A 16,044-nucleotide genomic window follows, 5' to 3' on the forward strand; every position below is an offset into this window, starting at 1 on the left:
ACTCTGACCACAATCTATTGGTTATGACCTGTAGATTAAAACTGAAGAAACTGCAAAAAGGTGGGAATTTAAGGAGATGGGACCTGGATAAACTGAAAGAACCAGAGGTTGTACAGAGTTTCAGGGAGAGCATAAGGGAACAATTGACAGCAATGGGGGAAAGAAATACAGTAGAAGAAGAATGGGTAGCTTTGAGGAATGAAGTAGTGAAGGCAGCAGAGGATCAAGTAGGTAAAAAGACGAGGGCTAGTAGAAATCCTTGGGTAACAGAAGAAATATTGATTTTAATTGATGAAAGGAGAAAATATAAAAATGCAGTAAATGAAGCAGGCAAAAAGGAATACAAACATCTCAAAAATGAGATCGACAGGAAGTGCAAAATGGCTAAGCAGGCATGGCTAGAGGACAAATGTAAGGATGTGGAGGCTTATCTCACTAGGGGTAAGATAGATACTGCCTACAGGAAAATTAAAGAGACCTTTGGAGATAAGAGAACCACTTGTATGAACATCAAGAGCTCAGATGGAAACCCAGCTCTAAGCAAAGAAGGGAAAGCAGAAAGATGGAAGGAGTATATAGAGGGTCTATACAAGGGCGATGCACTTGAGGACAATATTATGGAAATGGAAGAGGATGTAGATGAAGATGAAATGGGAGATACGATGCTGCGTGAAGAGTTTGACAGAGCACTGAAAGACCTGAGTCGAAACAAGGCCCCCAGAGTAGACAACATTCCATTGGAACTACTGACGGCCTTGGGAGAGCCAGTCCTGACAAAACTCTACCATCTGGTGAGCAAGATGTATGAAACAGGCGAAATACCCTCAGACTTCAAGAAGAATATAATAATTCCAATCACAAAGAAAGCAGGTGTTGACAGATGCGAAAATTACCGGACAATCAGCTTAATAAGCCACAGCTGCAAAGTACTAACACGAATTCTTTACAGACGAATGGAAAAACTAGTAGAAGCCGACCTCGGGGAAGATCAGTTTGGATTCCGCAGAAATACTGGAAAACGTGAGGCAATACTGACCTTACGACTAATCTTAGAAGAAAGATTAAGGAAAGGCAAACCTACGTTTCTAGCATTTGTAGACTTAGAGAAAGCTTTTGACAATGTTGACTGGAATACTCTCTTTCAAATTCTAAAGGTGGCAGGGGTAAAATACAGGGAGCGAAAGGCTATATACAATTTGTACAGAAACCAGATGGCAGTTATAAGAGTCGAGGGACATGAAAGGGAAGCAGTGGTTGGGAAGGGAGTAAGACAGGGTTGTAGCCTCTCCCCAATGTTATTCAATCTGTATATTGAGCAATCAGTAAAGGAAACAAAAGCAAAATTTGGAGTAGGTATCAAAATCCATGGAGAAGAAATAAAAACTTTGAGGTTCGCCGATGACATTGTAATTCTGTCAGAGACAGCAAAGGACTTGGAAGAGCAGTTGAACGGAATGGATGGTGTCTTGAAGGGAGGATATAAGATGAACATCAACAAAAGCAAAACGAGGATAATGGAATGTAGTCGAATTAAGTCGGGTGATGCTGAGGGAATTAGATTAGGAAATGAGACACTTAAAGTAGTAAAGGAGTTTTGCTATTTGGGGAGCAAAATAACTGATGATGGTCGAAGTAGAGAGGATATAAAATGTAGACTGGCAATGGCAAGGAAAGCGTTTCTGAAGAAGAGAAATTTGTTAACATCGAGTATAGATTTAAGTGTCAGGAAGTCATTTCTGAAAGTATTTGTATGGAGTGTAGCCATGTATGGAAGTGAAACTTGAACGGTAAATAATTTGGACAAGAAGAGAATAGAAGCTTTTGAAATGTGGTGCTACAGAAGAATGCTGAAGATTAGATGGGTAGATCACATAACTAATGAAGTATTGAATAGGATTCGGGAGAAGAGAAGTTTGTGGCACAACTTGACCAGAAGAAGGGATCGGTTGGTAGGACATGTTCTGAGGCATCAAGGGATCCCCAATTTAGTATTGGAGGGCAGCGTGGAGGGTAAAAATCGTAGGGGGAGACCAAGAGATGAATACACTAAGCAGATTCAGAAGGATGTAGGTTGCACTAGGTACTGGGAGATGAAGAAGCTTGCACAGGATAGAGTAGCATGGAGAGCTGCATCAAACCAGTCTCAGGACTGAAGACCATAACAACAACATAGAACGCCTTCCAAATGGTCTATCCCTCTCCTTCGTTCGCAGCCAGATCTCCTATGAGTTAACGGGAAAGGGTAGTACGATCTTTGGTCAACAGATGGCGCGAGGCACTGTCAACACTAGACAGTTTTTGAAATAACTGCCTGTATCAGAGGAACGGTTATCGCAGTAACCGTTACTTCTAAGTAACCGGTTATTTCTATCAGTTACGTTATTTTTTACCACCTCTAACGGCCAGACGAGCGTTTATTTCACGTGCGGCACCACCAGTGTTGGTCATACGGACGCCTCTCTCATGCAATGTGATTCCCCTCTGCTACGCCTATGAGCGTTCCTTTCACGCGCGTTTTTAAGGCAAGTCATGCCGCCAAAATAGATAACTATTTGTTTTAGTATTGCTTCGGTGCAAGCTGCGGCAACTTTTACTGCGCACAGTTGGTATCAACTGTGAGCATATCAGGCGGAATACATTATTTGAAATACTACTGCAAAAGATAGAAAAATACGGGATAAATTCGAAATAATACAGGACATGGAATCTGACAAAAAGGGTAGCGAAAGTACGGGATTTCCCGGGAAATACGGGATAGTTGGCAACCCTATTCGTTGACGTAGTGATAAAACAACTAAGCTTTCTAAGAGCTGTGTCCTAGGCGATGTCCTTGATATGCTCAACAAAGAGGTTGGTTACAACTGGAGATAATGAGCTCCCCATTACGACGCCGTCCGCTGACTGTAGTATTCTCCACCATGTAAAACATACAATGTACATTTAAGTAAACCCACATGATGATGTCGTCAAAGAGACGGGGCAGTAGGTCTATGGAGTCTGTGATGGGCGCATTCATGGACAGGGAAACCACATCAAAACTAACCATAACATCTCCTTCAACAAGGTATAGATGTTTCATTGATCAATGAAGTCCAACATATTCTTTATATGGTGCGCACAGTGTGTTGAGAGGAGTCCAGGCAAATGTTTTGCAAGTCTACAGTTCGGTGATCTGATGGTGCTCGCTATAGACCTTAAAGGTGTCTCCTCGTGTATCTTGATGGGGTTTGGGTGTCTGAGGGAGGAGATTCTTAACACCACTCTCTTCCAGCGATGACCATTTGAGAAGTTCTGAGGTCTTCCCCACTGTTCTGGGTGTTGCGTTCTGAGACAGTTTTTGGAATGTGTATTCCTCCACCATGTGTCTGCATGTGTGTGCATTTGTACTCTCACAGGGTGTATACGGGGACAAGGAAAAAAAATTCCCGGATTATTCCCGGATTTCTCCCGGATATCCCGTTTAAAAAATACGCTTTTTCCCGGGCGAAAATACACTTTTTCTGTGCTAAGTGACAGATTTTCCGTAGATTTTCCCTCGGAACTGTAAAACTTATCAATTCTTTGAATGGTTAACGTGTTATACAATCGCGTAGAACTTCCCGAAAAAAAAAGAAAAAAAAAGACTGGCAGAGAAGTTTTGGAGAGACTTTTAATAAAAAATAAAAAATAAAATAAAAGGAGAGAAGTGTTGGAAAGACTTTTGATTTGCAGCAACATATACGTTGCATATTTTCTTATTACAAAAGTATAAATTCGAATAGCACCAAACACAGCGCGTTAGTTTGCGGAGCGTTGAAACCGAGGTTGCGATGTCATTTTGTAAGCGAGTCATATCTCAAGCCACGAGATCTCGTCAGCCGATGACAGCAGCTATTCAGAGCATAGGACACGTGTTATAGTCAGCCAATAGCAAGATCACTGGTTAAATAGCGCGAACACGCAAGAGGAAAAGTTAACGGTTTACATTAATGTACACAGTACCGTATATCTACAATAAAAGCTAAGCTTTCACATATAATATTATGTCTCTAAGATTAACACGCTACAACAGAAGCTTAGCTTTCACATGTAATATTGATCTTTTTTGCGTGTGTTATACTTTAAGATACATCACACAAATGTGCCAGTAAATTTAATATTATGACATAAATGTCTCGGCTCGAAATTCTTGTAAGTGGCTGGTCCTAAAACTGTTCAGTTTCGAACGCTCTGTGATTTAGATATCCAACCCACTTTCTCACACGTAACATAATTCATCTTGCGTAAAAAGAAATTTACTTTGAAAGTAACCCTTTTCTAACCACCGTTTGCAATACTATCCGGAGACTTTTAGAAATAGGTTCGATTTACGTTTCCAGAGAGCGCCAGAAAGCAGGCATTATTGTGCGTATGCAACTGCAGTGGTGTTGGAAGCCCGTATGTTCGTTTGTATAAAGCACTAAAAGAGCTTACATTACACCATAAAAGAAACAGGGCATCAGAGGGTACTCCAAAGAGCATCGGAATTTCGTAAACCATACTAAAATGCATAATTCGGCTTGAAGTGCGAATTGGCTTTTTCCAGATTCACAATGAAGTATGTCCCATCTGATACTAAGCTTTCCAGTGTGGCTTTTGGGATGTAAATTTTCTTGGAGTACCAGTACTCTACGATCTCACTTTTTGTTCTTTATTATGGCATAATGCCATGTATGGCAGAAGATGATAACGTGCACTTGAAATTCAACGAAAAGTTGGAACTAGCCAATACTGTAGAATGAAACACTTCGTTTCAAATAAAATGATTGCCTCAGCGGAAAGATTAATAAAGCCAAATTTCTTTAGCAAACTTGCAAAAATAACTTCACTGTTCTGCAAGGCAATTAATGCTTGACTGCTACTAACTTGAAAATAAAATAAAATCAGAAAACTGAAATTAATAATATATTTTTGCCCTCCATAATTATGTGAATGTATTTTAATTCACTTGATAGCTCCCGGCCACAGAAATCCGTTTTGTTTTCATTTGACTTGGGAGCTGTACACGAAGAGAAGCAGCGAAATCACTTAACGTAAACACGCGTCACGTGGAGGTTAACCCCCTCCCCACTACAACTCGGGCAACTCTGCAACCGTGAATCTGGCAGCTATGGCGCGCGAGAAAAATTTTTCTCGTTTGCATCTGGCTGCTTGCTACTGTGACCGACACAGTTAACAGTCAAACTTCAAGTAGCGGGAGAAGGTACTGCTTATACGCGAGTCAAATGCGCATGCGCAACAGACCGCTGGCAATTGGTCAAACGAACCTAATGTGAACAGTTGTGACGTCATGCTCATAGCAAGCAGTTTATTGTTACGAAGAATTACAGTCTGCGCCCTAAGGCCTTTGACATATTTTTGCTATTTGTAAACGCTTGTGCGTGCACGGTTTTTTGTTGTTGTAAATTGCACATTTCCTTTGTCACTAAAGTTTTATTTTTTTCCCCTCTCGTTTATATTTTAAGCAGTATCATTCTCCAGTAGCAGCATACAATAACATTCTTTGCTAGAGAATCAATTCTGCAGCCAAAATTTAAAAAATTTAACTGAAAGCTAAAACAATGAAAAATTCCCGGAATTCCGAAAAATTCCCGGGTTTTTCCCGGATTTCCCGGTTGTCCCGGGTCGTATACACCGTATCTGCATTATCAATTTTTGCTTCCTGACAATAATCTTATGCAAGAAGTGGGGCTTATAGTGAGTAGTTCCTTCAGATGGAATTTTTCAGCATAGAACCCAGAGATTCTACAAACTTTGGCATTCTTAGGATTAGGACATTCAACTAACAAACTTCTGTGATTCAGTTTCTTTACTAATACCTTGCATCTACCTTTCCTTCTCATTTGACGGCAATACTTCAGAAAAATTGCTTGGGTCTGTGTGTTCACAAGAACTAAGTTTTGTTAGAATCAGAAATTTGCTATTTCCCATCAATGTTTGGTTTTATTCATTGCCTTTTGTCTTCCTTCAGAACTTTGGAGAACATCTTCCGTCAAGAACTATGTTGGTTCTCCTATTTTGTTCCAGCACTTGATTCTTGAGTTCCTCCAGACTCAAGAGGGCTGGTGGTGTTCTTTACTTTTGCCTCTTCTGGAAACTTCAATACCAAGTCCAACCATTTCAGGGCTGGGAATAAATTCACACTGAGAGACATGAAATTTAGCGTGATAGTTATGAAAAGTAGATACTTTTCATGTCTTTAATTTTGAGTCATGACACAATTTATTTCTTTACTTTTACGGGGACTCCAAGTCTAAATCTATGTCACTGACATACCCTAAAAAGTAATCCAAAAACAGCTTTATCATCAACGTTAGAGTTGAATGGTTGTTTGCCAGTAACATGTACCAAAACCTCTGACATGGTCAAATGTTCAACTGCTCGGTTGTCGTGAACATCACAAGACATTTGTATGGAACCAAAGAGAAAGATTCTCTCTCTTTGTTTAAAATAATAGAGCTTGCAGCACAATTTAAGATAGAAGCTGCCGCACTGTGAGCTTCTGTCCACAGTCCTTTCATTAGTTTACCTGAGTCCAGCATCAATAGTGCAGCTTAAGAATTTGTAATCTATTTGGTCCTCCTCCTCTATTTTACATGAATCAGAGTCGTTATCTTTTTCATGTCAAACAAAATAAAATACATCTGTATTCTACGAGAGACAATAATGGTGGCGTAAACAATATACCACATGTAAACTGCCCATATCAGGAAACTGTAGTCTAACAAGGTGCAGGGCTCTAATGCACAGCAGTCTTACCTTTTCGGTTCTGTATTGTCGAAGTCCAACTGCGTCATCGCCCCTGTCACATCCACCTGGTCTTACCCAGAGGACAGCTGACAGCATGTTGCACATCAGCATATGAATACGGAGAACGAATGTGCAACAAAAATATTATTCTGGGGAAGTTATTACACCAATAAATAAATCACAGATACATCTGGCAAAGGTTAATACATTCATGAGGCCCACTGTCCTCCAATTTCTAAGGTGTACATCCGTTACAGCAAATGCATAAAGGTCCAGCTGCTTTCATCAGAACTCACAGTGCTCTCACAAATGTAACTATTGATTCTCAGCCCGACATTACCAATATGCCAGAGAAATTTACGTGCACCAATAAGCACAATACTAATCTGGCACAAGTCTACCATGTTTTGAAACCTGAACCTGCCATACAGGTCTCGCTGTCACACTGCCAGGAAATGTAGGCACTGTTGCAACAAACAGAGTAATTGAATTCTTTCCTTGCTGATACTAAATGGTTATCAATGATAATAAATTTACAACACTGAGGCAGTACACATTAGAATGGGAAAGACAAGCAACTTACCTGCATGCACTGTAGTCATGGCATTGTGACTGGCATAAGCTTTGCACACGGTTTGACATTGTCTAAGTTGGTCAGTTTGTTACCAATCAAAAATACTTATGATCGCCAAAAAAATTCACTTCCTATGTAACATGACTTGAAACTGCATTATTCACATACTATGTGCAAAGACAAAGCATAATTTGCCATCTTCTCAACATGTCCGCTCGCTTCAGGCACCAGCTATGTTCTCTCGAACAATGGTGCATCCTCCCCACTGCTGCCCTACCAGGGCGACAATGATACCATATTATTTAAGCCATAATACACATAATTTTTCTCAACAAGAAAATTTGACAAAATTCATTGTAATTATCTTTAACACATGTATGGGTACTGAGCAATTACCAAATCATCCTGCAGATCACTGATTCATTGTTATTTATATAATTCAGCAGTAGAGCAGTTTACACATTCGGATGGTATTCTTTGCATCTTGTTTCCTAAAGCACAGTTGTCACAACATTCATCCTTGTCTTCATGTGTTATTTGTTCTAACTGCCGAATGGCAGTGGTACACTGGCAGTACCAGGCGCTACATGTGCTCGATAGGTCCTTTTTGGTACAAAAATGTGCATAGTCAATACTTGTAGGCTATTTTTGACATAGATTACCATTGCAATTTTTACACCACAGTCTTAAAACACACATTTATAATATTCCAGCCCTTTGTTATACTCTGCAACAGTGGGGCTCCAAGTGAACAGTAAGCTACACATCTGAATATCATACGAGTTTGAATAGTACCGTGTATATGTAGTATAGCATTGTATATTTGTAACATGATTTTTGCAATGGGGAGCGTATGTAGTGCCACAAAATTTGACAGTAACTAAACAATTACACCACATCTGTCTTTCCTAAGTTAGGACCCTGATAGGTACGAAATGGTACTTGAGCGAACAATTTACTTACAATCCTCTTGTTGATTTCTTTTAAGAACAAAAAATTGCACTTAAACAGCAGAAGACTGGATCTTTTGCAGGAAGACGTCATATAACTACTCAACAATGTGAAATTTTGTTCAATATACTTCCAGTCAAATCAGAGAATGTGAGCATAGAAAATTTGTATGGAATGCAATAGGCCTAACTACCTTATTTAACTTATAAAATAAGCCAACACAACTATAGCTGAAGGGGAAACCACATAGATGCAATAATAAAATGTGTCAACAAATAAAACTGTTTACCAACAGAGAAGAAACCAATTCCACAACTTATGCTACATTTGACAAAGCCACAAATGGCAAGAATCTTCAACACATTCACTTTTCAAGCAAAATTTATTACTTTTACTGAAATATTCGTGCAATGGAAAGCCGAGTGCAGAGAAAGGACATGCGAATCACTAGGCTCCATACAAAATTGTCACATGTAGAAGGAAGTGTCTATCATAATAAGAACAGACAACAGAAATATTGGTTCAAACCAAAAGTAAATAGAGTAGATAAAAAAAGTGGGGGTTCTGGCTCATTATTCACAAATTGTCAAAAATTGTAAAATCCTCAAAATTTCACAATTTTCTTACAATTCTGGGAAAAGTTGCCTAGGATCCTGAATTTTTATCTATTATCCCCAAATATTTGTCTTTCTTAGGATCACTGGAGGTAAATGAAAGTAAATGAATTTTGTAATTTTGGGGTATTTTTTGTCCAGGACCAGCTAAAATTTACAAAAATGTGGTAAATGATAGGAACTGTAGGTAAATGATGATGAAATTTATCATTGCTCGATCTCCTGCTTCAGGAGCCACTAGTGAATTCAATATCATGAAATTGTTTTCATGAACTTTTTTGTTCCTTTTTATCTCAGCATAACACTTCCATCATCAAAAAATTTGCAGTCCCAAACAGTAATCAGGGAATCTTGAAGTCAAAAAATTAATGTTATAATACTGAAGCATGAACAGTGCAGTAATCCTCAAAAAATTAGTGAGATATCCTCAGTTAAATTTTTAGGCACTTTGCTTAGGTTCACAAAAAATTTTACACGAGTTTAAAAGTCATCATGAAGTTGGTTTCAAAAATTATAAAAATACCCCCGCTGAGAAAAGTCCATATATATCTTCATTAAGACACTACAGGATGGCTATTTTACAAATATCACTAGAATGTCTGCTTACTGACAATGGCACCAATTCAATTAAAAAATTTGGAAACAATTCATGGGAAGAAATAAAACAGCATTTTGCATTATTAACTTACTTCAAATCCAGCACACTGCATCATAAGAAGAACCAAAAATTCATCAGATTTTGAAAGAGTTGGAATAATCTAATCCATGGAAGTACTGACACACCATTTAGCACAGCATGAGTGTCAAACTCATGTCCTGCAAGCTGCATGTGGCTGTTGACAAATATTTTTGCCTAACCCATGTGTTTTTTGTACTTAAAACAAGGAAAAAGCAGGCACTCACCTATAGCTCACATGTGTGGAATGTAGAAACTCTCAACAGAATACAGTATTTACACTAGCTTTCGAACTCTTGCTCCTTCCCTAGCAAAAGTATATACATTCACATACTCAGACAGCTGGCTAAGGCGAGACTAATTGTTGATTATTGAGGGCAGATGGAGGTAAGGAGGCAGTAGGGATGGATGCACGAGGTGAGGAAGGGGTTGCAGGATGGTGTGAGGCAGGTCTTGACAAATGAATTACCAGCTGCACAATAAGATAAAAGGAGTTCGGAGGGTAGGAGGAAAAAAGGAATTGTTTGTGAGGGTGAGGATAGGGAGGGAAGAGGAAAAGAAAGAGGGGTGGAAAAGGAGGGAGAAGGAGGAAGGGAGGGGAGGGGAAGGGAAGGGGGAGGGGAAGGGAAGGGAGAGAGAGAGGGAGGGAGGGAGGGAGGGAGGGAGAGGGAGAGAGAGAGAGAGAGAGAGAGAGAGAGAGAGAGAGAGAGAGAGAACAGGCCAACACGGGCAGTGGGTGGGGGAGGCAGAGTGATAGGAGAAGGCAGCATATTATCTGGGGAAAGAGAAGTGGTGGGGAAACAGAGAAGGGAAAAGGTATAAGGTGAGGCAGTGAGAAACAGGTTAGCGAATGTTTAGGCCAGGAGGATTGCAAGTGCACTGGATATTCTGGAGAGACAATTTCCACCTGCATGGTTCAGAGAAACTAGTGTTCAAAGGGACTATCCAAATGGCTCATGTAGTGAAGCAAGTGTTGAAGTCATTTGCATTGCAGTGGTTAGCATGTCTGGCAACTGGATACAGTCAAGTTTGCAGTTTGTCAGAGTTTGGTGGTGGCCATTCATTCATGCTAGTAGACATTTGGTTACTTGTCATATCCACATAAAAGGCTGCACAGTAATTGCAAAAATAACTGATATTAATGTGGTTGCTTTCACATGTGGTCCTGAATTTTATAGGGCAGGAAATGCTATGGCTGAACTGCAGTAGGGTGCAGTGGGTCAGTGTATGGGACAGGCCTTGCATCTGGATTGACCACTAGGGAATAATCAATAGGGTGCAGGATTGGGAGGAAGATTGGAGTAGGTATGGACAAGAACATGCAGTAGGTTGTGTGGGCAGACAACTTACTGTGTCGTGTTTACGATTTTGGGTAGAATATCCCTCATCTCAAGGCACAACTGGACGCAGTCAAAGCGCTGATGAAGGGAGTTTTTCAAGGCCAAGATGATAATGGGTAATCAGAGTAGTGCTAATTGGTGGATGCTACGCAAGTTTACTGGTATCTGGGAGGCATTGTGGCATGGGAGATCTGTTTGTGGATGAGCTGGATAAGATACTGCCTGTCAATAAAGGCATTGGTAATGTTATCAGCATATTTCGACAGCTCTTGTTTTCCTTTGCAGATGTGATGTCCTCTTACGTAGAGGGCAATACAAGTAACTTAGGCAAACTACATTGAAAGTCCATAGCGAAGTTCATTCACAAGAATAATCCACAAACTTGTAATCATACCATTAGCATCTCACTTGTTGTTGTATCATTAACATCTCTCAAATATGACAGAACAGGCTGAAAATAGAAATCAAGCTTGCCCCACCAGAAAATTTGTTGGTGCAGTCACAGGAAATATTAAGCAGGGAATCAGATGCTTAAATTCCATCCAATTTATTGTTTAAACAAGAAGTTACATGCAATGTTTGTGTCAGTTTACCTGAAAAAGAAATACTGCAGGCTTTTATTTGAACTGTAGAAGTGTTGGAAGTGGATGTAATTAAAAGAAAGAATTATCCAAAATAATTTAAAGTGCATTATACACCTGCAAACTTGCAGCTTAAAATTTGATACCCAGATCACTCTGAATTAAGTGCACATTCATGAAACTAGATGCTAGGCAACACCATACATACCAGCAGTTACACAGAACTGTTCACATTTCAGGCACGTAAGTACACAAAGCCATAGACAGGTAAGCTATGCAAAGAATTTATAAATGCAGCAACATGGAGCTTCTGGTTTCATACCTTAAACAAAAGAAGGGGTTCAGAAGTGAGATATGTCAAACTGGAACCAAAGATGTCTGAAATCAAGAGCAAGACAACAGTTGGCACTGCCAAAAATAATGAAGCCAAACAGAAAGGCTTCCTCATTTACAAAGTGAAGGATACACAGGTGAAGCAAACATTGAAATGAGAGAAAAGAAATTAACAGAATGAGTTCTGTAATTTACTCAACAGGAAGGTATTCATTACTGATATATGGAGCAAAGTTAACAGGTTTCAGAACAGAAAAGTTGATACTACTGGATACGTAACACCATCCTGACTAAATGACTTCCTTGATAGAATCACTTCAACTGCAGTTAACAAAATTGTATTATTCACAGAAAACCATAATTATAATAACCACTTTCTACTGCAGCCACTTTCAGTGGAAGAGCTTTATAACACTATGATTTAAACACAAAATCTCATCAGAAAAAGACAATATTCACTACCCAAATATGCAACTTACTGCAACTGCCTCAACTATCTTAGCTAAAATATTTAATTACATAATTATATACAAGCAAGAAGTACGCGAAGACTTGAAAATACAACTCAACATCCCTAAACATGAACCAAGTGAAGACCTGTTGAAAGTCAGTGGATAACATCCTATCGCACTTCCATCCTGATCTGTAAAGACATGGGAGATGTTAGTAAAACAAAGACTGAACTTGTGCCTGGAAACATACTAAATGCTTTCACTAACAAAGTATGGATCTAGAAAATGCAGAGGAGCCATAATAACTTAGTGGTGTTATGCTGGAAATCACATTTACCTTTCACAGGAACCGTTTTGTTGTGGGTACATTTTTGGATATTAACAGAGATTATGATAATGTGAAAGAGAATACATTAGCAGAAAACTATAAGCACATGAAATACCCAAAAGATTTATATGAGTTATATATGGTTTCCTGGCAGACAGGAAGTCTTTCTTTATCAATCAGGATAATGTAATGGGCCCTGACACACTCACTGCAGATCACCACAATACTGGGTCACTTCCTCCATATTGTTTATTTGTTTGCATATTGAGTTGTGTGACCCAATTCCAACCCACATTCTTCACTATGAAGATGGTGTCAGCATCTGTTCGGCTCACCAGTTGAAAGATCAAGCAGAAGAAGATTTAAACAACGTAATAAGGTACGTCCATCAAGGGGACATAAACATGGGCAAAACAGTCATTGGTTGGATTGTTTTCAAAGAGGAGACTTAATACAATACAACCTGTTACACTTCTGGACTTATTTAACTTAGACACTGGACTCGCATTCGGGAGGACGACGGTTCAATCCCGCGTCCGGCCATCCTGATTTAGGTTTTCCGTGATTTCCCTAAATCACTCCAGGCAAATGCCGGGATGGTTCCTCTGAAAGGGCACGGCCGACTTCCTTCCCATTCCTTCCCCTTATCCGATGAGACCGATGACCACGCTGTCTGGTCTCCTTCCCCAAACCAACCAACCAACTTATTTAACTTACACTAAAATCATGAGGTTGATTCCTGGAAGTAACACTTGATGCCTGGATACCTCGCGTCAGAAACTTAATTGCAAGTTGCAAATATTATACTTAACATTACTAAATCTGTCTCAAGAGTGTGGTGGAAGCACTCCCCAGTCATTTATCATGTACAGAACTCTAATTCTATAGAACAGATTATGGCAGCATTTTATACCACACCAGTCAAAAGTCACATTTGAAAGAATTAGACAATTTCAATACAAATGTAGAACAACATGTCTGGAAGCTGTAAGTAGCACACCTCGAGGCAGTAAAGAAACTACAGCACATAAGAATGCAACTGCTACCTAATAAATATTTCCTTTCTTCATTATCGTAAACTGAATACTCAGCTTGCCTAAAAATGTTCTTTTGTTTTGTTTTAGGATGCAAAAACAGCTACGGTCATATGCACTCATGTCATTACCCTAGAACGCCAAAATGAAAAAGGAGTTAAAACAATTACACATTAAGCCCAATTGACAGAACAGAAGACAGCTAAAAACAAGGAGTTCCTCTTGGAGAAAGGTACACAAAATACATTGTAGAGCCAACAGAGATCTGAACTAAAGATTAAATGTCCTTTGCCCTACTTCTCTGATAGCTGAAAAATAAAAATCTGGTTGACAGCCAGCACATCATTAGCTAAAACAGCCAGTAACTCTGATGGCAAACATACATTAGAATGTAAGTGGTTAAAAAAGGGCATTCTGTCAGGAAATGGTAAACTGTCAAACGCTGATGACAATGAGCACAAAGTGGTGGAGGATCACCATCTAACAAATGGTGACGGCTAAAACGACAGTGCCCAATATGCAACCTAGCTAAAATGATCTCCTTGTGGCAAGAGAGCCAAGAGGAGGATTGCCAAGCAGCCAGGAGAGGTTTAATTCCCCAGAGTTTGTTCCCAGAAAGTGAAGACCAGCAGTGATGCTAAAGTGACACCAACTGCTGACAGATGGCAACATAGTGATCACTGGAAGGATTGAAGAACTAGCTGGCTGAGGTAGGAGAGCTACAGCCTTGGCAGCAGCATCAGCAGCCTCGTTTCCTGTCAGACCAATGTGACCAGGGACCCACATAAACGTCACAATGGCTCCCTCAAGAGTGAGCAAGTGGAAGCTTTATTGGACCCGTTGCACTAAAGCATGGACTGTGTACAGCACAGAGAGGCTCTGAAGGGCACTAAGAGAATCTCAGCATATGACACAACTGAAAAGCCTGTGTCACCAGAAGTACGATGTGGCCTGATACAGGGTGAAGAGCACTGCTTTTAAGTACTGGGCTGTGATCCGTAAGTCAATACTGAAAATGGTCAGTGCCAATGACGAAGGTACACCTGATACCACTGTCAGTCCAAGAGCTATCAGCATACAAAAAGGTACTATCGCTAAGTTCCATGCAAAGGTTAAGAAACTTATAGCGATAGATCAAATCTAGTGTCCCTAGAAAGCGAATGAAGTCCCAGGGGAACATGGGTCACCGCATGAAGCCCAGGCGATGAAGGATCAGTCCTACCCAGAAAGCGGCAGGTAGCATGCATGAAGTTTGCTGCTGGAGAAATAGCCGAAAGCAGACTCCAGGAAGTAACAGAGAAGAGAGATGCGCCCCATACTGGCAGTCAAAAAGAGTCACTGAAGAAGGAGGCACAGGATGGGTGGCCAGGCATTGCAGACAAACGACATGCTTATCTGCTGAGAAGAACATCACACTGGTATGACAGGTGTAGTTCAGCAGTTTCTGCATATAGACTCTCAACTGGGCTAGTGTAAAAGGCGCCAGTGGCCAAACGGATTCCATGATGAACTGTGCTCAGACAGCGTAAGAAGGGTGGATGCACAGATGCATAAACGAAACACCCATAGTCTAGTTTCAAATGGACAAGGGATCAATACAAACAAAGGAGGGTGGTCCGATCCACTCTCCAGGAATATCAAGCATAAACCCCAGGAATTTCATAGTTTCAGTGAATGGAAGAGCAACAGGCCCAAGATGTATAGAAGGTGGAAGAAACCCACTGTGCCACTACAAATTCATACCCATTGTTTTCTCAGTGGAAAAGTGAAAGCCAATGCCAATGCGGCACAAGTAAAGATGATCGAGACGTCACTGAAGATGCCGCTCAAAGGAGACAAGTCCATGGAGAGCTGCAATTGATTCCAAAATCGTCAACAAAAAGCAAGCTTGAGATACCTGGCAGGAGACAGGCCATTTTAGGATTAATGGCGATAGCAAGGAGGATGACACTGAGGACAGAGCTCTGAGGCACCCTGTTTTCCAGGATAAAGGTGTCCGACAAGGCAGAACCCACAAGTGCCTTGAAAACTATATTTTAAAAAATTCTGAAGGTAGCAAGGCAGATGGCCTCAGAAGCCCCAAGTGTAAACTGTACAGAGGATACAATCCTCCGGCAGGTGTCTTAGGCTTTTTCCAAATCAAAAAACACAGCCAAAGTCTTTTACTCCCACAGAAATTCATTCATGACATAGGTTGACAAAGTGACGAGATGGTCAACTGCTGAACAGTGCACCTGAAATCCACACTGTGCAAAGGTTGGTAGATTGCAAGACTCGAGCCAACATACCAGCCAGGGATGAACATACGTTCCATCACCTTGCAAACACAGCTGATGAGACAAATGGGGTGGCAGCTAAAGGAGGGTGTTCTTCCTTTCCGGGCTTGGGTACGA

This window comes from Schistocerca cancellata, chromosome 3 (genome assembly GCF_023864275.1).
Source record: "Schistocerca cancellata isolate TAMUIC-IGC-003103 chromosome 3, iqSchCanc2.1, whole genome shotgun sequence".
Classification (NCBI taxonomy): domain Eukaryota; kingdom Metazoa; phylum Arthropoda; class Insecta; order Orthoptera; family Acrididae; genus Schistocerca; species Schistocerca cancellata.